A 27,388-nucleotide genomic window follows, 5' to 3' on the forward strand; every position below is an offset into this window, starting at 1 on the left:
TTGGGCTGTTATTTGGTTTTCAAGTTTGTTTCATCTAACACTGGCTTGCTGTGGTTCTCTAAAGAGCCTTCTGATGGCTTGTCACCTATTACAGCCAATACAGGCGTGAACACACAGAAGTCACAACAAGAAGTCTCCAGGGACTGCAATGTGTGCCTGAAGATAAAGGGCATGCAAAATACTTGTGGCCTAGTCCATGACAAAATTCTTAATCAAGCACGCATAATCATCATCATTAATATTATTATTTTAAAAGTTCATCGATTTTCAGAGGTAGCCACTAATTTGTGGTGCTAAGTATTTGGACAGCATCTTTATATTCATCATCATCATCTACCAAAGTCAGATGGATTCATTGATATTGCCATCTCAGATAAATAATATAGTAAATAAAAGGAAAACCAGCACACCTGAGGTACATGAACTTCTTGGTACTCTTAAAAAAATCAGATACTATCCCAAAATGAGAACCTTTTAAACCTAGAAAGCTCACTAGTTGCTATTACTATAAATTGGGATGTATACAGTGAAATAAAACCATAAGAACAGGAAGATACTGAAGAAGATGCCTGCAAGAAAAAGAGAGGGTAAATAACGAAGTCTTATATACAGAAAAGCAGGTACAGCTTGAAAGAGGAAAGCTTCTAAAAAACAATGCATCATCCTTCTTCGCTCTCAAATAAGATATAGGAAGGACCTTGAGGTCCTTTCTAGCATCATTCACTATGAAGCAAAGTATGATTCCATGAAAATCTACATTACTTGGTGGGATGCTTATTCAGGCTTTCTTATGTTGATTATGTGTGGCCTTGGAGAGTAGGAAGGCATACAGAAAAGTCAAGATTTCCTGATTCAGCCCATACCTTTTCATCACACAACCTTCCAGAGTTATCCTTTTTTTTTTTTTTTGTAATTAGCACACTGCAACAAGATTTCCAAGTTTGTCCTATGCATCTTTTATTTTATTTTTGAACAGAGGAGGAACCAGACATTACTTGATGTTTTGACACCTTTCTAGATCCTAGAATGTTCTGTAAGCCTGTAAACTCTGCAGCTTAAGGAAGCCTCCAGGATCTAACAACCCCTAAAGCATACAAGAGCCCCTAATGACAGCAACAATGTTAGTGCTGAAGCCACAGCTGACACATTTATTACTTAAGTGATAAATTCATAGAACCTTTGCTTCAGTAACCTTTTATGTCTGGATGATGCACATACTTCCAATTTGAAGATACTAGTATTCAAGGTTATTTAATGAATTATGTGAGCATATTTCAGCGTGTTAGGTGTTTCTGCCACTGCATTTGCGATGAGATTTTAATTGCTGAAGAGGTCAAAAGGTTGCATTGTACTGATTCAATTTCCTGATTAAAGCACTCAAGCCAACAGGGCCAGCATAATACTGCTGCTTCAATATCATGTCCCATTGGCCTAGACGGTTGTGATACTTTACCCACAGACATTACTGATGACAAAATTCACTATGGAGAAACAGAAATCAAATACATGAAGAGGAAAGTTATAGAGAGTACTTTTTCCGCCAGTATATGATCACAGACAGACTTTTCAGAGTTTCCCAGAAGTGTTGATAGATTTGATATATAGGAAGAACAAAATTTTTAAAATAGCTGGAAATTAAAAGAAAAATTTAAAAATCACAAGTCTACACCAATTAAAATGTCAGATGAAGACGATTTTGACTTTTTCTACCTCTCTTGTTGCAATATTTTGCCCTGGCATCATGTCTGTATCACTGCTCTAAGAGCTGGACAACCAGAGTGATGTGTAAAAGATGTAGATTTTCATTCTTCCCTCCCTGCTCCCCAGATAGTCCAGTTTTGTAGCTGTATTTACAATAAGACCCCAGTGCAGATAAGAGAGCAGAGAACCGTCATGTAAGGGCTTAGATTTTGCAATAGCCCACATTATGCCACACCCTGAGTTTTGCAACACCTACCCCCACCCTCCCCCACCAAATCTTTCCGTCTGACACCCTTATTCACATGGAATACACCTTACTGCAGGCTGTAATATTGTTTTTAGTATAAACAGAGTACAAAAGCTTTTAAATAAATGCTAGGAATATGTAACCTATCTACCTCAACATTCCAGACAGCCAGACCAATACAGCATTATCCCTGATAAGGAAATTACAAACACGTTATCAAAGTCAAGTTTTATCTAGACATTGTCATGATGTTTTTTAAACCACATCTCTATTTTATAACCACATCTCTTTCTGACAGGAAGCTATTTCTAATGTACAGTCTGGAAGTTCTCTTAATAGCATCCCCCTGTGTTTGTAATTGTGTTTGCACATTACTTGCTTTCTCATTCCTTCGTAGATTTAAAATCACATCTGTTCTTTTTTTTTTTCCTGCTGAAACTAAACGTGAGTAGCCAATGCACAAAAGAGCAGAGATACCACACTGTCAACAAAACCTGTCCCTAGCTGAAAGGTGCATGTAAGAGTAGAACCTTCAAAGGCATTATATTGAAACTTTAGAAGTTGGAAGAAGAGTAAGATATTTTTCCTATTTAAATTCAAATATTGCCTTCATTGCTATTGTGCTTAGAAGACAGGACAAAAAAAAAATCAATGGGTGCATAATGCTGAACAACTAAAATGAGAATCTGATTCCTCTGGAACAGAAAGGAAATTCAGTGTACTCCATTCATATTTGTATACACCGCATGGAAAAAAAAAAAGAACGTGGTTAGGAGAACAACATAAGAGAACAGCCAAGTGCAGGTATTTAATTGCTGCAGTATTCTATTGATTTATGTAGTCCTGACACTAAGTAATTCACTGCAGATTGCCTTAAACTTGCATTTAGGATTAAACTATATCCAACACAGAATTAGAAGTTAACTAAATCTGAAAAAGTAACTTACAGTTCTAGAATACAGCTTGCTTCATGCTTTAGGAGAATTAAAAAAAACAAACAAACAAAAAAATACCACGAGCTTCACAGCTGTAAATTCAGCCCCCATTTTAACATGATGGGCTTTCAGTAGAGTGATTAAGAGATTGCTATAATATGTTGTGATCATCATTTATTATAGAAGCACCCAAAAGGCCAAGGGGATATACGTTGATGTGCATACCTCATCCCTCTTCCATCTCCTCCATTTCACAGCAGGCCACACAGAAGTGCAATATAGGTTTTAAAAGAGCCCTGCTGCTCTGTGAAACCAGTGCAACTTCCTGGAAACCAGTAGAATCACGGATAGATGAATAAGTAGATATGATCAAATGGTTGAAGCAGTACACCTTGTCAAGTGCTGACAAACCTTTTAATCATTGTCCAGCTTTAACCATTGGAAGTCCAGCTTCAGTTTAAAGCACCAGGCTTCAAATAACTTCTTAAAACATTTTGTTTCACTTTGCACCTCCTTCAGGCTTTCAAGGGTCTTTGTCCTTGGAAAGGAGAGCAGTTCTCACCGAAGACTAGGTTAGGCATATCTAAGTGTTGGGGAGATGTATCACAATTGGAGTTACATGTTCAAGGACAAATAGCTATATGAGTTATTTTTCTCCCTGCGATATGTATTCCAGCTGCATCAGCTCATTTCCTAAGCTCATAATCCTATTGAAAAATCTCACCAATTATTTAAAGCATGCATTTAAAGCATGCAATCATTTAAAAGTTTATATTTTAACAACATATCCAGCAACAGACTAGCACAAAAGCAAGGAAATAAAGTTTTACTCCCAAGAGGAAGAGAAGAGGAAAGTCATCATAATCACTCTATGAAGTCAATACAACAATACTGCCACTGGATGAAAGTACAAGAACGCAGATAAATTAGCAAACAAAGAAAACAAAGTGAGTTGTCTTGAAAAAAAAAGTGTGGAATTCAGAAGGTTTCTGCTCTGATTAGCCAGGGGTGCTAGATATTCCCTTGTTTTTGGGTTGACTTCTGGGAAGTATCAGCCGGATGGCAGCTAAGAGTAGACTAGCTTAACAGGTTAATTATTTCTTCAGGACCCCAAGTGAAAAAAATTAAGATGCTGGCAACACCAAGAGAAAACCTGTTAGCTACTGTTATAGAATATTAAAAAAATATATTAGTTCTTACATAACTTGGTCACCAGCTCTGTACTCAGGAGTACATTAGCTTTAAAAAAAAAAAAAAAAGTACTGTTCTCAAGAACCACAGGAGTTTAGTTAAAACAGCCTGATACTTCTCCAGAGATAAGAAACCTGTAGAAACAATATGGAGGTACAATGCAAGTTAAAGGTGAGTTGGAAAAGGTCAGGAATTAAGACACATATCTTGCTAAGCTGCAGATTTGTAGGGACGTTTTATGCTGCAAATACCAAGTTCTGAGGAAAAGTCCTTTGCAGACCCAAGCTGGGAGGGAGCAGGCAGCTTAGAGGCAGTTCATCACTACCCCAGTACCTAATGCTATCATATTGCTCTGGGTGTGGAAAGAAACCCACCAGTTCAAGTTACGCTGCAAACATTTAAAATAAAAGATCATCTGTCCTCAAACCAAACGTTATTACTCATATGATGTCTAAGATCACAGGTAGTGATGCATTATGGAGGCCTGACAGTAGAGCTAGTGATTCACCTTCTTAAATAAAAAGTTTGTCCAGTTGAACAAGATCATTTACATTCACCTAAGGGAACCACTTCTATATTGGATTATACTCCATGTGACAGCAGACCTACCAGACAAATAATGTGAGCCCTACATGACCTTATAACCTAGTAAATTCCATTGACTTCATCTCCCTTGCCAAAATTACTTTACTGAAGTCTAATATCTATTGAGGTGGTATTATCAACTGAAAGTGCAGGGAAACATAATTAGCCAGGCTTTTCATGGCAGTGTTTTATTGCCTTTATAGATAATGTTTCATTTTAATTCTGACTACCAACACAACAAATCTTATGGGACAACCCTGTTTTAGTTACTGTCTGAGCACACTGATTTCATACCAGCAATATTGCTTAAATGTTATAGTTCTGAAGGACACTAAGCAACGACAAAACAAATCAAGACAGTTATTACAGTGGCAGTGGAATTTATTTATTTCCGCCTGCTCCAATAAAGATAACAGATCCTTATTGTTTCAGACCAGTTTAACTGCAGATGTTAAGTCATTATATATGCACATGTATTAATTCCCTTTCTTTACACCAATGTAAATGCAGAATAAAAGCCTTTTGTTATAAATTCAGACCGCAAACAAAACGTGTTCATGGCATAAGAATGGTCATATGTGACAAGAAATGCTAGATAACTGATGTTTGACTTAAGTTCCAGTTTTCTGAACAAGCAAAAAGCTGTTACCATACGCCATGATATGCAGCAAGCAAAAGTACAGGACAACTGAATAGAACAAGGGTCAATCTTGAGGGAAAAGAACTTGGTTAATTCTCAGGTTTTTAAATATCCAGATGGATCCTATAAAGTCATCCTATTTAATAATTCAGTTGGCTTCAAGGTGCCTACAACACATACACGTGCACACCAGCTCTAGTATACATCTCTAAATATATATATAGTAAATTACTCCAAAAAACATTTCTGGGAATGAGTGCATTTCTTCATCACTGGAGTTGATGAAAATACATTGGGGAAGTCTTAAATGTTTCATAATCTGTAAATTTTCCAAATGAAAGAGTTCTTCAGCAGTCTCTCAGGGATGTGGAGATGTACCATCAGATGAACCATATAAATCAATGAAAGTTTAAGGTCTAAAACCATGGAAATAAAATACAGTTCAAGCTGTAAGAAGTGGCAGGACATTTTTCAAATACCAATACATTGTGTCTCAATTGTACTGAAGAACGATAATAAATAATGGGGCAGAAGTAACGTAATTCATTAGCACCAATGCACAGTAGTAGGTAATAAAATTATTCAGAACTGCAGAATCATTGATCTATTGATCTATGCCAAGTGACACAAATGAAACGGAACGTCTGAAGACAATATTGCAGGAAAAAACTAAATGGAGAGCACATCAAGGAATCTGAGCTGCTTGTGAAGAACATTGTTTGTCTCAAATAGGTAGCATCATGGTTTTAATCATGGCATATTGTAGGTTTCTGGAGCCCATTTTAGCAAGTCAGGTGATTTCCCCCTCTAGCTTCTTTCCACTTGAATTCCCTGCAAGGACGGAAGGTACAACAATGGTCAGATGACTGGGGAAGAAAAGGCCACCTCTCTCAGGTGTACTGATACAATATTTGGAGCTACAGTGGGTTGCGAGCAAAATGTACTGCTGGTGTCAGCTGGTAGCAAGTACTGAACAAGAGCTTAGAGGGGGGGCAGGGTGGGAGAGCAGGGGTCTAGATTTTGCCATAGAAAAATAGGACCATATAGAAATTTGGGCATATGTAAGGAGACACCAAAACAAGCTGGAAACTGAGAGAAGGTAAGCTGAGGTGGATCCACAGCAATTTACCACAAGAAAAATATATCAGAGGACCAAAAGTGGCAGAAAAACAGCACTGAAAGCAAAAGAACCAGTAAGGTTCAGCTTAAGGTATCCACGGAGGGAAAAGAGCAAGCACAACCTATAATCCGATTGTACAGTGTTGGGACCCAAAAGGGTGAACAAAACTTTTATTTCAACATATTGAAAACTAATCTGCTGGTAGAAGGGATTAGCAGCACAAAAGATAAACATTAGACTGTCATTAGACTTTCGGAATTCATTGCATACATTCAGGCTGTCATACTTAAGCATCCCATTAGAAATCACTGGCATTAAAGGCCATTTCAAAGTGGGACCTTCCTGAAAGTGTTTTAGAGCAGCACTGATCTTTCATGATGATGGGAAAAAAAACTAAATTTGCTTACGAGACTGTTCCTGCTTCAGTTTCTAAATTAATCTGGGACCAAATGCCCAAAGACAGATACATGGTGCTAATGACAGAAGCCTCTTGCTTGTAAGAAACAGCATGTTTTTCTGATTAAAAAGAAACCCAGCACATGATAATAAGCAAGTGGCTGATTACCTAAGAGAGTGGCTCAGTAGCTGGAGTTGTTTTTGTAGTAGCAGCCATGGGATTCCCAGAAGTGGTGCTGCAAAGAACACCAGCTCAGCATTGATTACTGTACACAGAAATGCTGTATTCCATCATCCCTCCCACAAATGGAGGCCTGATTTTATAACCAAGGAGATCTCAGAACAATGATCAGCATTCCTATTTTTACTAAAAGGTGAGAAGCTGAATCCTGTCTTCAAAGAGAGGAGTTTGCTTTAACAGAAGAAAAAAGGATAATTAAAGGCTTCTTCCATCTTGATTCAAAAATGATTGCCCAAAAACACAAACTCAGTGATGGTACAAAACTTACATGTTTTAGGCTTTTCTTCAGTGTTTTAAATACAACAGTACAACACTATTGCGCTGGAAGTTGGAAGACAGCTTTGCTTTGGCACAGAGTATGATCTAGTGGCTTGATGAGTCCATGTGCTTGGATCTTCTGGACCTGGCTGTCCAAAGCTCCTGCCCCCTAAGTGACAGTAGGTCAGTCTTTTGGTAGTGTTTATTCCATAGCAAACAATAAAGTGAGGTAGAGTAAAGGAGCCCTGAATTATGACAAATGTATCAACCTCAGTGCGATTCCATGGAAATACAGAAATCTGGCAAGCATGGAGCTTGCCATAAAGAACAAGATAATTTGAGTCCATACTTGTGTCCAGACACATTAAAAGTGTTGTTTCTTTTACTGTGCTCCAAGTGACAATATCCTTCAGATATCCTTTTAATTGCTCTGCGGTAATCCCAGTTTCACGTTCCTATAACTCTTTCCATTGTGAGGAGGGGGAAAAAAAAAATCAGACATCGAGACAGAGAGACTCCTCAAAATGTTGATTCAGAGCTGGAGCCTAGTTTAGCTAAACTATGGTGCCTAATTTTGTTAGTTTTGTTGGATGGGATCCCATTAAACCTTTTATTTTATTTTCAAGAAAATGTCATTGCTCACTCCCACATGCTTTATGTGCCTCCTTAGGCACTGCTATTGGTAGGAATTTCACACAGTTCATGAAACTCCAGCCTGTGTACAGAGCCAGAACCCAGACTATGTGTGGCATGAGTTTTGCTTTATGGGCACAAGGAGACTTGCTTGCAGGAAGCCCTCTCTACCTCCCAAGTTGAATTGTTCTCTTCCTCTTCAGCAGCATGAAGATGTTTCCATGTTTTCCACATTCACTTAAACCTTTTAAGTCTATTCACTGAGGCACTGGAGAAGTTGCTGTGAAAGCACACTGGCCTCAGTCCTACATGAAAGGCTTTATTCTCATATTTAACAACACAATCAGTCTTTTAAAATAAAAACTAACATATTAAATACTGTTTCTGCTGAAGTACACTAGGTTAGTTCTCCTGGTAATTATTTGATTGTAATGTCAATAAATAAGTCACCAGGTTAAAATAACAGTTAATATGTTCGAGTATAGGAATTCTGTAGTGGGGACAGAAGAAACACCATCAAAACACCTGTAAGTGTTGGGTCTTGTTTAGTAATGATTGAATTCTTACCTTTGCTTGCTGACCAGCCTCTCCCACTACCAATCAAGATATAAACACGTGGGAGCAAGGATTCCCTCCCTGGGAATAACTGCATGACAGAATACCAAAGAGTTTCAGCTGGTGTAAAATTGGAAGTGACATCTACCACTTTGCAGACAGTCGTGGCCAAGAAAGAGACAGCCCTTCCCCCTCCCCCCCATGTCAGGAACTTGCTGACCTGCAGTTACTGTCTTGATGTAGTGTGGTGAAGACAGAGGAGATACAGCCTTTGAAAAGCAAACAATGTTTTAAGGATGTTACCCTTTTAAATAGGAAACAGTTAACCATCTTACATTTCACAGCAGAACAATGAATTAAGCAGACAACTGCAGACTTTCTTGGTGAAGGAACAAGTGAGTTACAAGAAAATCTCGGGCTCCAGTCAGTACTGAAAGAAAGAACTCAGCTATCCCAAGCTTGCAGCAGAACTCCCTTCTTTTTTTCCCTCCCACATCTGGAGTGCAGTAGGAAATCCTTACCTTGTAATTATAGTCAACACAAAACAAAAGTGCTGATAATGAGATAAAGATGACAGCTACCATCTTTCTAATAAGGGGGAAAAAAAGTAAACACAGACATGGGGTAATCTACCCTGTCCTTTTTTTTTTGTAGCTACATCTGGTTTGAAGAAAACCTCAAAAAAAAACAAACACCAACAAGGAGTGGAGGAAAGTCCCTTCACAGAATCCAAGTATCGTTCAGTTCATCTTCAAATGGAGACTTGTAGCTTTTCTTTTAAGAATTATTCACTATACTTTAAATAAGCTGCAAAGAAAGACTTTTCACACATACCCACTTTTATAAAGTGAGCTAGTAGTTCATATTACTAGACTACAGTAGATGCCTCTGCAGTAGCATGCCTCTAGTCCCTTTCTGTGCAGAGCTACACATACAGAGCTTCATTTGACATATGAATATCACGCAGTGAAAGTTCTCCTGCCCAAAACTCCTTGTGGAGATAGGGTCTAAGAGCATCCATCAGACCCCACAAGCCTCTTCTTTTGCCTCAGGAAGTTTGTATAGTTATTTAACTACATCCATAAGTGTGTGCTTTTACAGGTTCACTGATGTCAATCAGATACAAGATGCTCTAAGACCTATGAGGGGTACAGAACAATCTCAAGATTCATTTTCCATTCTGTGCACTAAGAACTTCCTGGGTAATTCTTATGAAGAGAAAAAAAAATCTGTTTCTTACTAGCAACTCTGAGGTTACCTTAACTCTATGAGCCTTGGAAACTGAACAGGCAAAGTGATACAACTCATCTATATACTTTTCCACTGTAAGTCAAACAACAGTAAGTTACCTCATATTTACTGCTGATCAGAAGTGCAGCAAATATGAAAGCTGCAGCCCAGTTCTGCCTCATGCTGTACTCACTGAATCTTTAGTTGAATCTTTAGTCCAGCATCCTGCAGTGCTGATGTTATGGACAGTGCAGGGGTGCCCTTGAGCAAGGCCAGTCCCACCTCACAGAGGGTGGCTCCTTTGTCCCTTAGAACTTAATCCATCTCCATGCAATTAAGCTTAAGAAAACCAAGCAACTAGCTTTCTGTCCACAGGAACACATCTGATGTCTTGTTCAGCATTATAAACCATAACTAAATCCTTCGCAAGCAGGAAATAAAATTTTTAAGCCAGTTACATTCATGCTAACAGTAATATTGGCCAACAAGTACATCATCACAAGCCAGCTTAAACTATAGCTGCATTCAGATACTTAAGCATGTTGATTCATTAAAAAGGTATTTATACATTTGAATTTTGTATGGAAGAGCATGCTAGTATATTTCTAAATTTCAGGAAAAAAACAGGGTGTCGTGTCTTTCAGTGCTTTCAAGGAAAAAATCTCTTCCTTCAACATTCTTCTTATGATGAGCCTTATGAGATTTTTGTCTAGGAATTAGATTTTGTTGTAAACTACCTCTAATTTTATTTATGTAAGTGTGGAATAAGTGAGGATTTCTATCTTATGAACACTCAAGGTAAACATATTATATCAATTCATCATGTTGTAACGTGTTCCATAAACTCCAGGAAATACCATTATCTTAAGTGCATGTTTCATTCAGGCTCCCTGTTCATTTCCAACATAACAAAAAAGACAGAATCATAAAAACTAATAATCAAAGATACTTTTATGAGTCCCAGTGCTCCACACTCTCCAAGTTCTGTAACAACAACAGAAACGCACTTAGAGAATAATGATGTTCTTCATATATTTTTTTCCTGTTTCTGCCACTTACATAGTCCTAAGGGTGCTGTCTGGGAAAATAACAAGACCTGCTACGGAACAGCTTGTTGTCAGCAATGAACATCAGTGTAAGTGAAACAGAGATCAACATGAAGTGCGCTTTACAAAGCCTATCTTTAGACCTCAGTTATATGCTTGATGGCATATCCAACTTCAGACAGCTGGAGATATTGCCACCTTCCTGTTCCTGGGTGCTCATCCCAGCTCCCACACCACTCCTCTGCAAACTGGATTGAGGCAGCAACTATTTAAGCAGGTGCTGTTTCTGAGCAGTTAACACTTTCTCTACCTCTTCCTTTCTGAAATATGGAAGATCCAGAAGTATTTTTAGGGATACCAGGGCTAGAGGAACAAGTGGGCAGTGTGTCTTCTCTGCTAAAGTGCTTCCCAGGTGAATGGCAGATGATCATTATCTTTACACCAAATGAGTCAGACAACTTCAAGTTGCATGAAATATATACAGCATAGAAAGAGCTATTTTGTTAGGTAAGTCATTAAATATCCACCATGTGGCACATGCCATTAGTGGCATGGCATGCTACACTTACTCAGGGGAACCATTCAAGTATCCGCAAGTAGTGGAATTGCACTACTGTAAAAAAATGATACAGCTGAGAGGAGAAAGATTCATTGTAGGCTACAGTATTTGTTAACTACATGTAGTTAACAGTCACTATTTTACATGTGGTATGCTTTTCTCTTCCATGTTCACTGAATGATGTATTTCCTTGTAATGAGCATTACTCCTCAGGTTTCAGGTTTGCAGCTCTTTTGAGAATAGGTGAGAGAAACTGCTTACTATCACCAGGGGTATACTGTGGTGCACAAGCTATTTTGGAATTCAGGAAGTGTTGGAAAAACTGAAGTCATCCCACTGAATCCCACCCCACAGCTATCTCTGCACAGAGGCAGTAAGCTGATGCACGTGCCATAGCCTCTCTGATATTGCCTTCCCTTTTTCATTGCTCTGACACTTCCAGAAACTCTACACTAACCCTCAGAGGTCAGTTCAATTAATTAATGAGTTGGGTAAAACATTTCAGTTTGCTTCCAATTGATGAAATTACAAAAATAATCTTTGTGAATTCATGAGTCCTTCTGTGCTCCTTGTGTGAAATAGGTCATTTATGCTGCACTTACAAATTACAGACTTGTTTAGGTATCTGATTCCTAAAAACCTAAAATAAGCATGGAGGAATAGAGGTGAGTTTATGGACATGAAACAACATTTTTCAGGTCTTCCACTGCCTGTTAAAATACAGCAGTAAGTCAGGAGCCAATATATATATTTTTTCCATTTGCAGCTTCATACAGAAAAGCAATTAATCCAAGCAAGGTTATGTATGCCAATAATTGGATACTAACTTCAAAGCTCTTCAGTCTGAACAGGAAATCATTTCTAGTCATCATTAGCTTCCAGGGTTCCCCCTACACCACACGCCTCATTGACATGCCTCCAGCAGTGGACTGGGCTGCCCTTTCTGCCTCTGCTCCATGAGGTGAACTCCTTCCCTTCATGGCTGTATATTAAATTCCCATGTAGCTGTCTTATACCACATAGCTTTTCTGGAGTTCGAATAAGTGAAATTAAAACAAGAAGCCAGACCTGAATGGTCCAACAGGGTTTAAACAGCACATTTCTAGAGAATTGTCTTGTTAAAAGGGTCACAGTTGGACATCTGACTTTCAGACAGTGCATTTTCCACAAGATGGAATAAAAAGACAACCTCTCTGAAGGGCAAGACATAACTCCTACTGATTTGTCTCCAGGGGAACTGATACCTCTATTGACTGCAATATTTCCTTCTAAAATTGGTGATTTCACTTTTCATTATCCAAGTGTTAGTTGTTTCCTCAGAGCGGTAAACAATTTTTGTTTGCATCTTCTCTCTTCAAATCTGTCTTTAACTGCTCTTTCTAGTTTAACAGCACATCACTGAAATGCTCTGCTTGTGTGCCAAGCATACACACAGACTTCAGATCAGCTAAAACCCTAAACAGGTACATATCAGATCAACTTCTTCAGCATTTCTACTTGACCAGAGCCAGTCAGCATTTTTTTTTTCCCCTCTGGCACTCAGTATTGTGTAAATTCAGATAAATCTATTTATATTTCCTCCAAGCCTGCTGTGCTTAACTATATCAAGTAGGCTGAATAAATTGTAGCCAACTGCTCCCAGTACACATGGTTCATGATTTTATCAGAAAGTTGGAATGAAAATGCATGTATAGAAATGCAACCCTGGATCTCGCTTAAATTATATAAGAGGAGGATCTTAAGAAAAGAGTAACACTTAAAATATATATATATATATACACACACAACAAACTGAACAGAATACAACCTCAGTAAACATTGGTTTAAAATTACGTGTTCTAACAGCCTATCAAGTATCTGAGACTCATGCAGCATGAAAATAAGTTTTTCCTAGTGCTGAGGTTATTTTATAAGGCTTGGTATGATTTCCAGACAGATCTGCCTCCAATATGCCAGAACTCCTGCATGCCTAAATTACCAGACCCCCATAGAGAATTCTGTTATGCAGAACCTGCTACCTCAAAGTTGTTGGACCACCATCATACCTACCTTCTATCAAGGAGCATGCCCTTCTCTCATTTTATCTGTACCATACATTCTGTTTACTGCCATGTTACTGCCCAGCCAGTCATAAGGCTGCATTAACAATCACTAAAGAGGTTTTATTTATTTTTTATTGCCTGACCAGAAGATGGCTCTATCCAGCCATGCCGGGAGGACATCAGCATTCTTCTCTTCTCAAAATTAAAAAGGGACAATAAGCATACCTGGGGACAAAGAGTGCAAGACAAAGCAAGTTCCCACACTTACCTTTCCCAGTGCTTTAATTAAATGCAGTCTTCATGAATTACTGACTCTGAAGGCCTCTCCAAGGAGAAGGCAGAGACTTCTCCCCAAACCTGGTTGATGAGAACATCTAAAACAATAATTGAAGTTTTACAAGAGGTATGTATCTTTGCAGGAGACAAGTTTTTAGATGGGTGAAGCTAAAGATAACTTGAAGAATGTTGCTATAAAGCTTACTTTTGTCTCACTTTTTTTTTTCCCCTTGTAAACCCAGAAGTTTTGCTGATTTTGCCTTATAGTAAATTAAATCTTGTCTTCATTAGAATCACAATCTATTAAGGTCTTTCAAATGGGCTGTACCAACCACAGGACTTAGACTTCCCTGTTTTTAGGAAGGGCAGTCCATACAGAGACTGAAATTACCATTCTCATGTGGTAGAATCCCCAGAGAAATCCAGGGCACCCCATGACTGATCACTTTCTTTCACCCCACACTGATCAGTTTCTGACCATGTAGCATAAATCTGTGCACTAAGCTGTCTGGAAATTTATGTGGGAGAATGGTGTTAGCCATGTCACTGTTAGTAGCTGCAGGTTATGGCAAGAGTCCTTTAAGCAGCTACACTGAGTTTAGGACCCTTTGAAAATCTTGGCTTCAGACATCAGCTCTGCAAAGTCAGGAAGCTCTAAGGGAGGCACACCTGCAATGTGATCTGGCTAGCACTGTTTTATTTTTTATTTCTTGAAAGTCTGTCAGTTACCATTATGTATACACAGTATTTGAGTAGAGCAAAGCTCAAATCTATGGCACAGGTGCTACACAACACCTAGATGGACTCATTCGCTCCAGCCTTGACACGGTTTCTTCCTTTGGGCTTTCTTATGCATCTGTGGCCCTAAATCAGAATTTCTTATCCCTCCCATTGGGATTTCAGGGTGATAATGTCATGTGTATGGCTTCGTTTCTGAGATGCTTTCAAGGAGAAGTGAATGATGACAAGTATTGCACGTTCATGGGTCTCAGACAAGTACAGCCCACATAACACATCCTTTGCTCTGTACAGGGTGAAATAAATAATTAGCCCATTTGTATTTTGGCAAAAGACAAAATAGGAAGGACATTGCTAGCAGTCTTTAGGATGAGTATCTTTAGCATCCTTGCCCAGATTCCTCTATGGAACTCAGCAAGCACCAGAATGCCCTCAGCCAAAGCACACAAGCACATCTGAACCCTTAACCAATTCCCCTCAAAATTCTGAATTGAAGTTTTCTAGGCAGAAAGCTTGGAAGATTTTGGGAAAGGTGAGTTTAAATGTGAGCTGAACTAAAAAATTGAATGGCAAGATCAGAAGTGTTTTGTTTTTTTTTAATATATATATAATATTGTCCGATAATGCTGTATTCCCTTGTGTCAGACTAGCTTAACAGGATAGTCACTAGCAGTTTCTGAAAAAAAGTTTATATTGAGTAACATCATGCCTCTGCTTTTTATACATAAGAAGTAATACTGATGAAGCTAGAGTTTCCAATGACTTCCTAATATTTAGATTTAGGAAATCTACAGGAACACATTGCCTAGAAGCATTCTGGTTCCAGTTTCCATCATTTTCCTATTCTTTACAAGTTGCTAAAAATTGTATTTTCCAAACTTTTAAAGGCAACATTGATTAAAACAACCAGAAATAGATACAAGGCAGGAATATTCACATATTCTTAAAAGACTGTAAAAAGGGGGAATAAAAAAAACAACCCTTCACCTATATTAAATATGCAGCATATAAAAATTACCAAAGTTGGAAATGTCTGCCAATTACATGGCCAAATTAAATACATGGATAATTGGTACTAAGCTAAACTGCCAGCTAAAGAACTATGAAATTGCAGATGGCAAAAGTGAAATAAGGAGGAGGTGTAAAGTTAGCCCTGATTGTCTTGTTTGACTTGACCATTTAAACAGCTTATCCTTTTCTAACATATCTGTTCTCAGGGATCTCATTTTTTATAAGGCTGAATCAGTTTTTGCCTAATGTTATACGCAGGATGGTTTTGATCTGATCTCCAGCTTGCAGAGTGGCAGAAGGTTGTTTTACTCTTTGCTTCAGATTAATGAATCTTTAGTCACATTGAAGGGGAAAGTTAATAGAAAAAATAATGAAAACACAACATCACTGGCTCCGATGAGTAATGAATAACAATAAGAACAACAGATGCAGTCTGTTTGATGGCCCAGTTTAAAATACTTCATGTCCAATTACAGGCACACTCATTTTCTATAAGGCGGACAGTTGGATAAGGAATAGATTATCATTTTCTGCTTTATGAGTATTGTAGAGAATACCTAAGGTCATAGTATGGAAGATTTAAAGAAAACAATAGTTGTCATAGGACAAACATATGACAAGGAGCCTCATTTTTCACCTGGGAATACTGATTTTATAACCCTGTGTGCAAGTAGTCTTTCTCAGGAAAAACGCCAGAGGTGAGTCTTGTTTTAAGATTTACCACAGCCAGAAAAGTTTGTCCTTGAATTGCATCACCCAGATGCAGTTTTCCAGGCTATGAAGGGAGGTTGGGGTACAGTCATGTCCTGCACAGCTACACATTGCCTCTTCTCCACTCTCTATTCCTTCCTGCAATATCTGTCGCTACTTCACCTTCACTGCTTCTCTTGCACAAGGGAAGTGTCCCCTTAGAGACGGGCCAGGTGAAGGCCCACTGTCCTTCATTTTGGTGACATCCTCTTTTGTATGTTCTAGATGGCTATTCCTCTTTTAACAGGGCAGAAATAACCCTACTTGACACAAGTTATCTCCAGGATCTCCATATTGCTTCTACTACACATCTCCTCTGATTTAAATTATAAAAGAGAAAAAAGCCCAACATAAGGGGAAGAGGTGAACAGGAACAACACCCCTCCCTCATAAATGGTCCAGACCAAACTATGCCAAACTATTCAGTTTAAAATAACAAAGTATTTATTTGTGATTTTAACTTCCTCCACTATAACCCAGAATTTGAAAATCCTGGGATGAATATACATGAAGACAATATTCAAACTGAGTTCTTTACTCTCCTGTTTTCACAGGGTTCTGTTCAGGTTTTGGGAGCTTTTCAGAGTTACACAGTATCACAGATTTCTAGGTTGGAAGAGACCTCAAGATCATCGAGTCCAACCTCCGACCTAACACTAAGTACTCCACTAAACCATATCGCTAAGCTCTACATCTAAATGTCTTTTAAAGACCTCCAGGGATGGTGACTCCACCACCTCCCTGGGCAGCCCGTTCCAATGCTTAATAACCCTTTCGGTAAAGAAGTACTTCCTAACATCCAACCTAAAACTCCCCTGTCGCAACTTTCACCCATTCCCCCTCTTCCTGTCACCAGGCACGTGGAAGAATAGACCAACCCCCACCTCTCTACAGCCTCCTTTAAGGTAACTGTAGAGAGCGATAAGGTCGCCCCTGAGCCTCCTCTTCTCCAGGCTGAACAAGCCCAGCTCCCCCAGCCGATCCTCGTAAGACTTGTTCTCCAGACCCCTCACCAGCTTGGTCACCCTTCTCTGGACTCGCTCGAGCACCTCCATGTCCTTCCTGTAGCGAGGGGCCCAAAACTGAACACAGTACTCGAGGTGCGGCCTCACCAGAGCCGAGTACAGGGGCACAATCACTTCCCTACACCTGCTGGCCACACTGCTTCTTATACAGGCCAGGATGCTGTTGGCCTTCTTGACCACCTGAGCATACTGCTGGCTCATATTCAGCCGACTATCAACCAATACTCCCAGGTCCTTCTCGGCCAGGCAGCTTTCCAGCCACTCATCTCCCAGCCTGTAGCTCTGCTTGGGGTTGTTGCGCCCCAGGTGCAGGACCCGGCACTTGGCCTTGTTGAACTTCATACATTTGGCCTCAGCCCATCGCTCCAGCCTATCCAGATCCTCCTGCAGAGCCTTCCTGCCCTCGAGCAGATCTACACACGCACTTAGCTTGGTATCATCTGCAAACTTACTGAGGGTGCACTGGACGCCCTCATCCAGATCATCGATAAAGATATTAAAGAGGACCGGCCCCAGTACCGAGCCCTGGCGGACACCACTAGTGACCGGCCTCCAACCAGATTTGACTCCATTCACCACAACTCCCTGAGCCCGGCTATCCAGCCAGTTTCTAACCCAGCGAAGCATACGCCAGTCCAAGCCCCGAGCAGCCAGTTTCTTGAGGAGAATGTTGTGGGGAACGGTGTCAAAAGCCTTACTGAGGTCAAGGTAAACCACACCCACAGCCTTTCCCTCATCCACCAAGCACGTCACTTTGTCATAGAAGGAGATCAGGTTCGTCAAGCAGGACCTGCCTTTCATAAACCCATGCTGACTGGGCCTGATCGCCTGCTTGCCCTGCAAGTGCCGCGTGATGACCCTCAAGATAATCTGCTCCATGAGCTTCCCTGGCACTGAGGTCAAACTGACAGGCCTATAGTTCCCCGGGTCTGCCCTGTGGCCCTTCTTATAGATGGGCGTCACATTGGCTAGCCGCCAGTCAACTGGGACCTCCCCCAGTAGCCAGGACTGCTGATAAATGATGGAAAGCGGCTCGGCCAGCTCCTCCGCCAGTTCTTTCAGTACCCTTGGGTGCATCCCATCCGGCCCCATCGACTTGTGCACATCCAAGCTCCGTAGCAGGTCGCCAACCATTTCCTCATGGATAGCGAAGGCCACATCCTGCTCCCCATCCCCTTCCACCAGCTCAGGGTACTGGGTATCCAGAGAACAACCGGTATTGCCGCTAAAGACTGAGGCAAAGGCGGCATTAAGCACCTCAGCCTTTTCCTCATCCTTAGTAACTAGGTTTCCCCTCGCATCCAGTAAAGGATGGAGATTCTCCTTAGTCCTCCGTTTCACGTTGATATATTTGTAAAAGGATTTTTTGTTGTCTTTAACGGCAGTAGCCAGGTTGAGCTCCAGATGAGCTTTGGCCTTTCTAATTTTCTCCCTGCACAGCCTCGCTACATCCTTGTAGTCCTCCTGAGTGGCCCGCCCTTTTTTCCAAAGATTATAAACCCTCTTTTTTCTGCTAAGCACAAGCCACAACTCTCTGTTAAGCCAGGCCGGTCTTCTTCCACGCCGGCTCGTCTTTGGGCATGTGGGGACGGACCGCTCCTGTGCCATCACTATTTCCTTCTTGAGGAGCGCCCAGCCTTCCTGGACTCCTCTGCCCTTCAGAACCGCCTCCCAAGGGACTCAGCCAACCAGCGTCCTGAGCAGCTCAAAGTCAGCCCTCCGGAAGTCCAATACAGCAGTTTTACTGGTCCCCTTCCTGGCCTCGCCAAGAATAGAGAACTCTACCATTTCGTGGTCACTCTGCCCAAGACAGCTTCCGATCACCACATCTCCCATCAGTCCTTCTCTGTTTGTGAAGAGAAGGTCTAGCGGGGCACCACCCCTGGTAGGTTCGCTGACCAGCTGCGTCAGGAAGCTATCTCCCACGCTCTCCAGAAACCTCCTAGACTGCTTTCTCTGTGCCGTGTTGTGTTTCCAGGATATGTCCGGGAAGTTGAAGTCCCCCACGAGGACAAGCTCCGACGATTTTGCAACTTCTGTCAGTTGCCTATAAAACTCCTCATCCATCTCCTCATCCTGGTTCGGCGGTCTATAACAGACCCCGACCAGGATGCTAGCCTTGCCGGCCTTCCCACGGATCTTAACCCACAGGGATTCAACCTTATCATTCTCAGCCTGGAGTTCCACAACATCAAAAGATTCTCTAATGTAGAGAGCCACGCCACCACCCCCTCTGTGCTGCCTGTCCCTCCTGAAGAGCCGATAGCCAGGCATTGCAGTACTCCAGTCGTGGGAGCGGTCCCACCATGTCTCCATGATGGCAACCAAGTCATAGCCTGCCTGCTGCACAATGGCTTCCAGCTCCTCCTGTTTGTTACCCATGCTGCGTGCATTAGTGTAGATGCACTTCAGCTGGGCCATCACCTTCTTCCCCGGCCTAGCCATTGTTTCCCCCGGCACAGCTCCAACAAGCCTTGTTTGAGCCCCGTCCCCTTCTTACCTAGTTTAAAGCGCTCTCTATGAGCCCCGCCAGCTCCTGGCCTAGGATCCGTTTTCCCCTTGGAGATAGGGACCTGTCTGGGGCCATCAGGCCGGGTGCCGAGTAAAGCTCCCCATGGTGAAAAAACCCAAAATTTCTGTGCTGTCAGTTTATTCACTGTTGGGTTTTGTTTTGGGATTTTTTAGTTTTGTTTCTTTTCAATCTAAAACTTTGTTCAACCTCTGACAAATTGATATTTTTAAATGAGAAAATAGTCTGTTGGGAATTCTCCAACTAGCTGTACTGCAGGCCCTCACATGGCAGAAGCTCAATATTACTTCAGATAACTGAACAAGAACACTGAGAGCTTTAAAGTAAGTCTGCAAAATGACAAAGTTCCCACATATTAGTTTCATCCACTACAAATTTGCGTAAAGGTAACTCCTCAGATTGCTACCGGTAACCATGAGAAAAGTCTTTGAACCCATTGTTAACTGCATCTGCCTGTTCTGTGCACAGGGGCAGAACACCTCAGAGAAACAATTGTTTGAATTATTAAACCCACCTGAATAACACTGAACTGTAAGGTCACTGTTTTAATAGGATCTTGTTTAGACACTCTCCCTTTTATTGATTTGGTTAGAACACAAGGACTAGAAGTGAGGTAGGAAAAAAAGAAAAAGCAATGATTTAAACTAAATTATTTTTGCTTGCTACCCAGGGCAAAAATACAATGAGGTCTGAAATAGGTCAAGTCCTGTTTTATCAGCTGTCACATTAATCAGTCTGGATGCATGAAGCTATTAACCATTCATATGGCTATTTCATCTAAACAAGATATTCTATAATACTGGGAGAATCTTTTTCAGTCATGAGCTCATAAATAATCATTTTTGAAAGTGCCTAGTCAGAAGTAGGGTTTCATATATTTATCACTACGTGACTTACACACAGAAGCAAACACAAATGAAGTCCTGAAATTATATATTAGCAAGAAGGGGTACACATCAAGATTCACATTGCATTATCTCACCTACAACAAAGACCTTACTGCCAGTGAAGCAACAACCTGTTACCTGCAGACACCTAATGAGAAAAAAAGACTGCATTGAATCAGAGCAAAGTCAATCCAGCACCTAATTCTGTCTCTGACTGTGCCCAACAAGAAAAGCTTTAAGAAGAGTATAGGACTGGGAAAACATATCCTCTTCCTTCCCCAGGGTACTCTTCCAGCCTCTCAGCTAAGGCTCAGGGCACTTCTCACACCAGACACAATGTCTTTGTCTAAATATTCCTAAATGGATTTTTCTTCCAGAAATTTGTTTATAAATTCTTGTCATTAACAGCAGCATGTGGAAAAGAATATTACAGTTCTGTTTCACTCTGTATGATTTTTAAAAACTTTCTGAACTACAACAGAAATAAACAAAGAAGGAGCTGTCAAGAATTTTTCCAAGGCATGAAATGGCATACTATACACTATTAGCTTCTCCCTGGAGCTACAAAAGTTCCTGCTATATAAAGAAATTATTAGCTGCAATATTAGAAAGAAAAGATAACACTAACTGAAACATTGCCAGAATACCTCCTGTATATGGTTCTTGATAGTTCAGGTTGCCTGCAAGATATAGCTTGGAGCATGCAGAACTTGCACGATCCATAAATGCATGGCAGCAGAATGGTACAGACCCATGCCACAACAGTATATGCGCAAGAATTAAGTGAATATAGATTTGCAGTCTCAACACTAATCATTTTTGCCATCCAACATACACTGGATAGCAACCAGTTGCCTCAAGCAACATTGTTTCTACTGTTTCTGGATGAGTTGTCATCTCTGAAATCAGTTTTGCACAGCTGTAGTAAAGAGGTTTTTACCTATTAGAAAAATCTGAAATTCTCCAACAAGCAAGGGCACATGAGCTAGCAGAGCTTAGGTGCCAGGATCATACTCAATACACCAAAGAGCACAATTCTTGCAGGGTACTTATCAGTGACAGAAGAAAATGGGACTGGTGACAGGTCCTACCTTCCAGTGAAAGCGAAGTGTTTGGTCATAGGCAATTAAAAACTCAAGACCGAAGACAAGCCAAGAGGATGAGACTAATTTGACCCTGATATACTTTCCAACATTCTCCTATCAGACTTCCCATCACGCGTAGGTCAGACCACTCTGACAGAGCCACTGTGGCACCCATGAAGCACATTAAGCACAACACACATCCCATAATTATCACAACACTCTTCAAGGCAAATGTTCACCATTCTAGCAAGCCCAGTTGTGCATCTCTAGCAAAAGAACAAAAGCCACACACAAAAAAGCACCACAGCAGCACTTTCCCACATTTGAAGGCTTCATTCCCACACTGTTCTCAAGAGAAGCAATGCAACTTCTTAGAAGCCTCACATCCACCTTTTCATTTCTAAAAAACAAGCAATCTACAATATTCCCACCATCAGCTCCAACACGTCAATTAGCTCTAGTCATCCTGAACCATGGAACTTGTTCCTTTTTGATAGGATAGCTGGGATCCTACCAATACTCGTATGATACGGACATGGGATACTGCACCTTCTTCAGTCTATGAAAGGAGCAAGTTTGGAAAATATCACCTTAATCTTAGAACCTGGAGGACAGTTCTGCTACTAGATAGCAGCACTTCTGAGCCTCTTTTCTTTTCAGTAGCATGATGCATCCTAATGAAGAACAAAAATCATGCAGCTTTAGCAAAGCATAGTCATATCTACTATTACTGGTTTAAAAAAGTCAGATTTACAGTTATTTTTATGTCCTTTGCTTATCTCCTCTCTGCTAGCAGCAAGTAAAAATCACAGGAGGAGTCAAAGTTATATACGCATGAAAGTAAAAACTGTGCTTCTACTTTAGCCATTCCTTACAGTCAGTAGCTTAAGATACGCAGCATTCAGAAGGTTTAAAAAATAATAATAATTAAAGTCTTCCATAGCTGTAATAAGAGGACTAAGGAACAAGGAGGCAAAGGCAGGGCATCTACAACTTTGCATAAATGCAGGAAACAGCTCTGGGTTATACAAGAACTTTACTACTGCTTACAGTTTGATCTCTCCAGCATGCATATTACCCCTTTCACAGAATTAACCACATCAATGCTGTACTCCTGCTTACTATGGTAGGAAAAGCCTAGCTCTGTCACACCAACACAGAAACTGGTCTAAAACAATCACAATTTCTCAGACACCAGATGTATAGAAAACAACAGCAACTAGAATTGGCACTTACCAGAAGGTGGCCCTAGCCCTCTGCTCTACTCTGCTCCCCCCTTTTTCTTCCTTCCTTAGAAAGGGCTCCAAGCCCTTAGGAAGATTAATTACACAACTGCCCCATCCCCACCACCTGTGGCTGTAATTCGTCCACAGCTGCTGCCAAACTGATGCGAGTTAACCCCAACTGACAGCTGAGCCCCACTGAGCCACTTGCTCACCCCTCCCCCACAGCACAATGGGGAAGAAAATTGGAGAGGTAAAAGATCTTGGGTTGAGATAAAGGCTGTTTAATAGGTATTGCAAAAGCTGCATGCACAAGCAAAGCAAAGAATCCATTCACTGCCTCCCATCAGTGGGCAGACTGTCAGCCATTTCTAGGAAAGCAGGGCTTCATTGCATGTAACTGTTACTTCGGAAGACAAATGCCAAAACTCTGAACAACCTCCCCTTTTCTCTTTACCTTGGCTTAAATTGCTGAGCTTGACATTATATGGGATGGGATGTCCCTTTGGTCAGTTGGGGTCCTGTTGTGTCCCCTCACAGCTTCTTACTGGTGGGGCAGCGTGAGAAATGGAAAAGGCCTTGGCACTGTGTTAGCACTGCTCAGCAACAACTACATCATCAGTGAGTTACCAGCACTGCTTTGGTCACAGGCCAAAGCATTGCACCATACAGGCTGCTGTGAAGGAAATTAACTCCATCCCAGCCAAAACTAGTACTATAATGAAAGCAGAACTTAATCAGAGAGGATCAAGTCCAAGCCCCTTGAAATAATGGTAAAATTCTTCAGAATGTTGGTGGAATAGAGACTTTGTGCCTAGAGTTCATCTAGGAAGTATGTCTGATCCAAGATTTAGTTCATGAGCAAAAGCATGACAGTAGAATAAGACATCTGCCAAACTCTTTCTTGTTTTAGAGCATTCCTGGAAGACTGCAGCAGCAGTGCATAGGGATACTGATACATTTGCTGCTAGTTGTTTGCCACTAGAAAAGTCTTTGTTCCCGTCCTCATCCCATAGCAGAAATGCTTGTGGAGCAGGAAATGCTCAGGGAACAGCAGGGTGCTGCTCACAGATTGATCCTCAGCTTAGCAAAGTGGTTGTGGACAAACAAAAATCCATAGCATAAGTACAGACTCTTGGCTTAGCTTTTCTAGCCTGAAAATCCTCAGCTCTGTTACTTAAACAGTGTCCTGGAGATGTCTGAACATCAGGTATGAAACACAGTCAGGAAAAGGGAGATTTGGATTAACACCTGTTGCTGAAGAGGCCTCACCATCCATGTTTAATACCAGCTCAAATCTCTCTGTGCTACAGCAACTTCAGAAAGTCTTGCCAGATGGTTTGCTATCAGGAGGTCTCCAAGCGCTGAATAGGCATGGCTCCAAACTATGCACACAGGGGCAGAGGGACAAAACGTCCATATAGTTTTATAGTCATCCATGGATAAGCACAGCAGGGTGACACAGTGCCTCGGATAGGTTTCAGTGACGCAGAAGGTCTCTTTGAAGATGTTTCTCTATTCTCATGCTTAGGCTCATATTTACATAAAAAACAATAACCTCCATGATGCTTTTGCTTCTGCTTAGCTGCTCCATGTGCTTAAAAGGTGCCCACAAAGGCATTGGCTTTGGTCACAAGCCCCACAGCAACCCTTGATGTGCATGTCTATGCAGGATCATCCTGGAAAGGTGAGACAAATGAGCTATCAACGGGTGCCGTTAGCATACAGGAAATCCTGGTAAGGCCATGCTTACGCTGTGGAGCTACAACAAACTGAGGACACAATTTTCAAATACAGCCTCTGCAGGAGACTTCATGTGCTTTATGTTCTTCAAACCTCGCTTCATCAGGGAAATTTAATTTCACAGTGGGCCTCCTGATACAGGGGTGGGGAGGGAACCTGATTGTTTTCAGCCCTTCTTCAGGTGTGTATGTTCATATCACAGCTTTGTTGGCCCTTCCTTTCCAGAGGACATTCCAGCTGGGCTCACAACATAGAGCCTTATTTTGCTCTGTCTTGCAAGAACCAGTCCAGAAAATGCCCCGTCTTATGGTATACTTATTACAATCTCAGATTATAGGATGGCATAGGTAAAGCAAAAATCCACAACTCAGTTTTCATCTTGTGACTGTCTGCTTTTTTGACACAACTCTAGGAAACCAGGCTGCTGGTGCTGAGATAAGCACTGGGGCACACAGTGAGACGGTTATTGCATGATGGTCTTAGTTCCACCAGCCTTTCTGCTCTCATTCCCCTGCAGCAATGCAAGGGGCATCAAGCCCAGCTTTGGAAATCCATCAGCCGTCTGCCTTCTGTCCATGCTCACCCTTTTTATTTGCCAGGTGAAGGCTGGATCTGACCTTGCTTCCATCCCACATCTTGGCTTACTCTGCAAGGGAGGTTTTCTCAGAGCCTGAGTAAAGTTTAGCCTTTGAGTAGATGAGGCAGCTGCACTGGCTTGAAATGCAGCCACACATCCATCTAGGCAGGGTTTGCTCCTCTGCCAGCATCAGTATCTACTGCCTCATTGCCCAACATCTGCTGTGCTCTGGCCATACCTGGCCAAAACGCCCAATCTTGCCACTCCAAAGAAATTATCACCAACTGATTTGTAACATAGTTACATTTCCCTACAGGAACATATCTTTCTCTGGCTCTCTTCTGTTCTATGCAAAGGGAGAGGAAATGAGACCACAGTATGTATCAGACAGCATTTAAGCAGAAGCACAAGTCCTCAGGAGGAGAGTCCCTTTCCAATTAAAGACATTTCTGCTCTGCTTCCTGCATTCTGTGTCTCAATTTACTTATTAAACCATATGCAACCCTAATGTATTTGGAATTAGGCATGATTTCATGGGAATCAGGAGACCTGAAATCTCTACCATCAAGCTGTAGCCTTGGTTAAGTCACTTCCCTTCTTTCCTATAATCTTTTTTTTTTTTTTTTTTTAGATTAAAATCCTTTCAGGTTATACACACACCAACTCTGCTGCTGATTTTTTTTTTGTTTTGTTTTGTTTTGTTCAGGGTTGGGGGGAGGGTGTACTGTTTTAGGACTGCTAAAGGCTTGCAAAGGCAAAAGCCTTTGGGAGGAAGGATGAGGGCAGGGGGCAAAGGCAAAAAGTTTGTCCTGCTCCTTGTCCAGCAGCAGCTTGTTAAACGACTGCTCTATCTCACAAGTGGTTTGCAGTGAGAAGCAACCTCCTTCTCTGAGCTGCTCTCAAGATGGAGCACACTGCTAACACGCCTGAACTCTGCTGGGCTTTGAGTTTTCTGCTTTATGCTAACCCTCTGAGAATTAGTCAGAAATATTCCCAAACTAGACACTGTATTGCCTGAAAGAAAAAGCTAAAAATCTGGACATCCAGGAAGTAAGTGCTGTCATAGATGCCTCCATGATGTACTCTTGAAAGAATAAGAGCAAGGAGACTAAGCTGGGTTCAAAGAGCCATGTTCACTAGCACCCTGCAAACACACCTGGACCTGGTACTTTGGTGGTTTACAAAACACAGTCAGCACCTGGAGAAGGCTCATAAGCTGGTGAGGAGCATAACACCCACCCCACCCTCTCTGTTCACTAAAGCACTGTTGAAGAGGGAAGAAAAGGAACAAGTAGAGGGGAAACATGCTTAAAATTGGACAAACCCAGGATGTACCTCAAAGGCTTCACAGTACTGCACTGTTCATATGTATTTAACATCATGTTAATACTCAGACTTACACCCTAATGAGAAGCAGCGTGACATTATTTATTCATTCTAAAGTAATTTACTTCTGTGATGGCAAGACTGAATTACAGCTCCAGCGGAATCTTATTTTTCTCACCAGCTGTAATGAAGTTGGTTTCACAGGAGCACTCTCCCAGTTGTAATGAGCTGCCTGCCTCCTGCCACTACAATCCAGTGAGAGAAATAAGACCAACTGAGAAATACTTTATACTTTGATCTGTCTCAACAAATCAGTTCAAGAGCTCTAAAACAGAAACCCCAGGGAGAGGGAAGGGGAAGAGGAGCAGTTCAGGCAGGGAAGTTTTAAAGCTGTATTTGAGTATTTGATTTGTTTCACCAGAGCTGTAGTAGTTAAAGTGTAAAAAACAAAAACAACAACAAAAAACTGTCCATCTTTTTTTGAGCTTTATCAGCTCTCTTAGGCCCTACTGAACTCCAGACTTCGGACAACTTTATTTCAGTGACAACAAAAAGAACAAGTGTATATATATATATATATAATATATATATATAAACCCATGATATCTTGAAAAGTCAGGTTCTATAAGCTGGCTGAGTTGGATTTCTTTTGTTGCCAATATATCAACAGCCCTTTTAACTACCTCTTAAGAAAAAGAAAACTGAATTGAACTAGAAAGTACAGTAAGGAAAGGCAGAGGTGGAACCACACAAATCTTGCTCCTTTCCTTTGAAGTTAAGCTGCTCTGAATGAACAAGTCATGAATCCTACCTCTGGGATTCATCCTGCACCTTCCTT

The 27,388-nt window shown here is 41.1% G+C and overlaps 1 long non-coding RNA gene across 1 annotated transcript in view; it reads right to left on the reverse strand.

The window, feature by feature from the left end:
* The window catches only part of LOC125181366 (uncharacterized), a 137,218-nt gene extending 112,728 nt beyond the window's left edge, over window positions 1–24,490 (reverse strand). The window contains exon 1 of the long non-coding RNA XR_010829407.1: window positions 23,362–24,490. This is a non-coding gene — a long non-coding RNA (uncharacterized lncRNA). The remainder of the gene's footprint in view (window positions 1–23,361) is intronic.
* Between the last annotated feature and the right edge of the window lie 2,898 nt (window positions 24,491–27,388).

Source organism: Anser cygnoides, chromosome 2 (assembly GCF_040182565.1).
Source record: "Anser cygnoides isolate HZ-2024a breed goose chromosome 2, Taihu_goose_T2T_genome, whole genome shotgun sequence".
Lineage (NCBI taxonomy): Eukaryota > Metazoa > Chordata > Aves > Anseriformes > Anatidae > Anser > Anser cygnoides.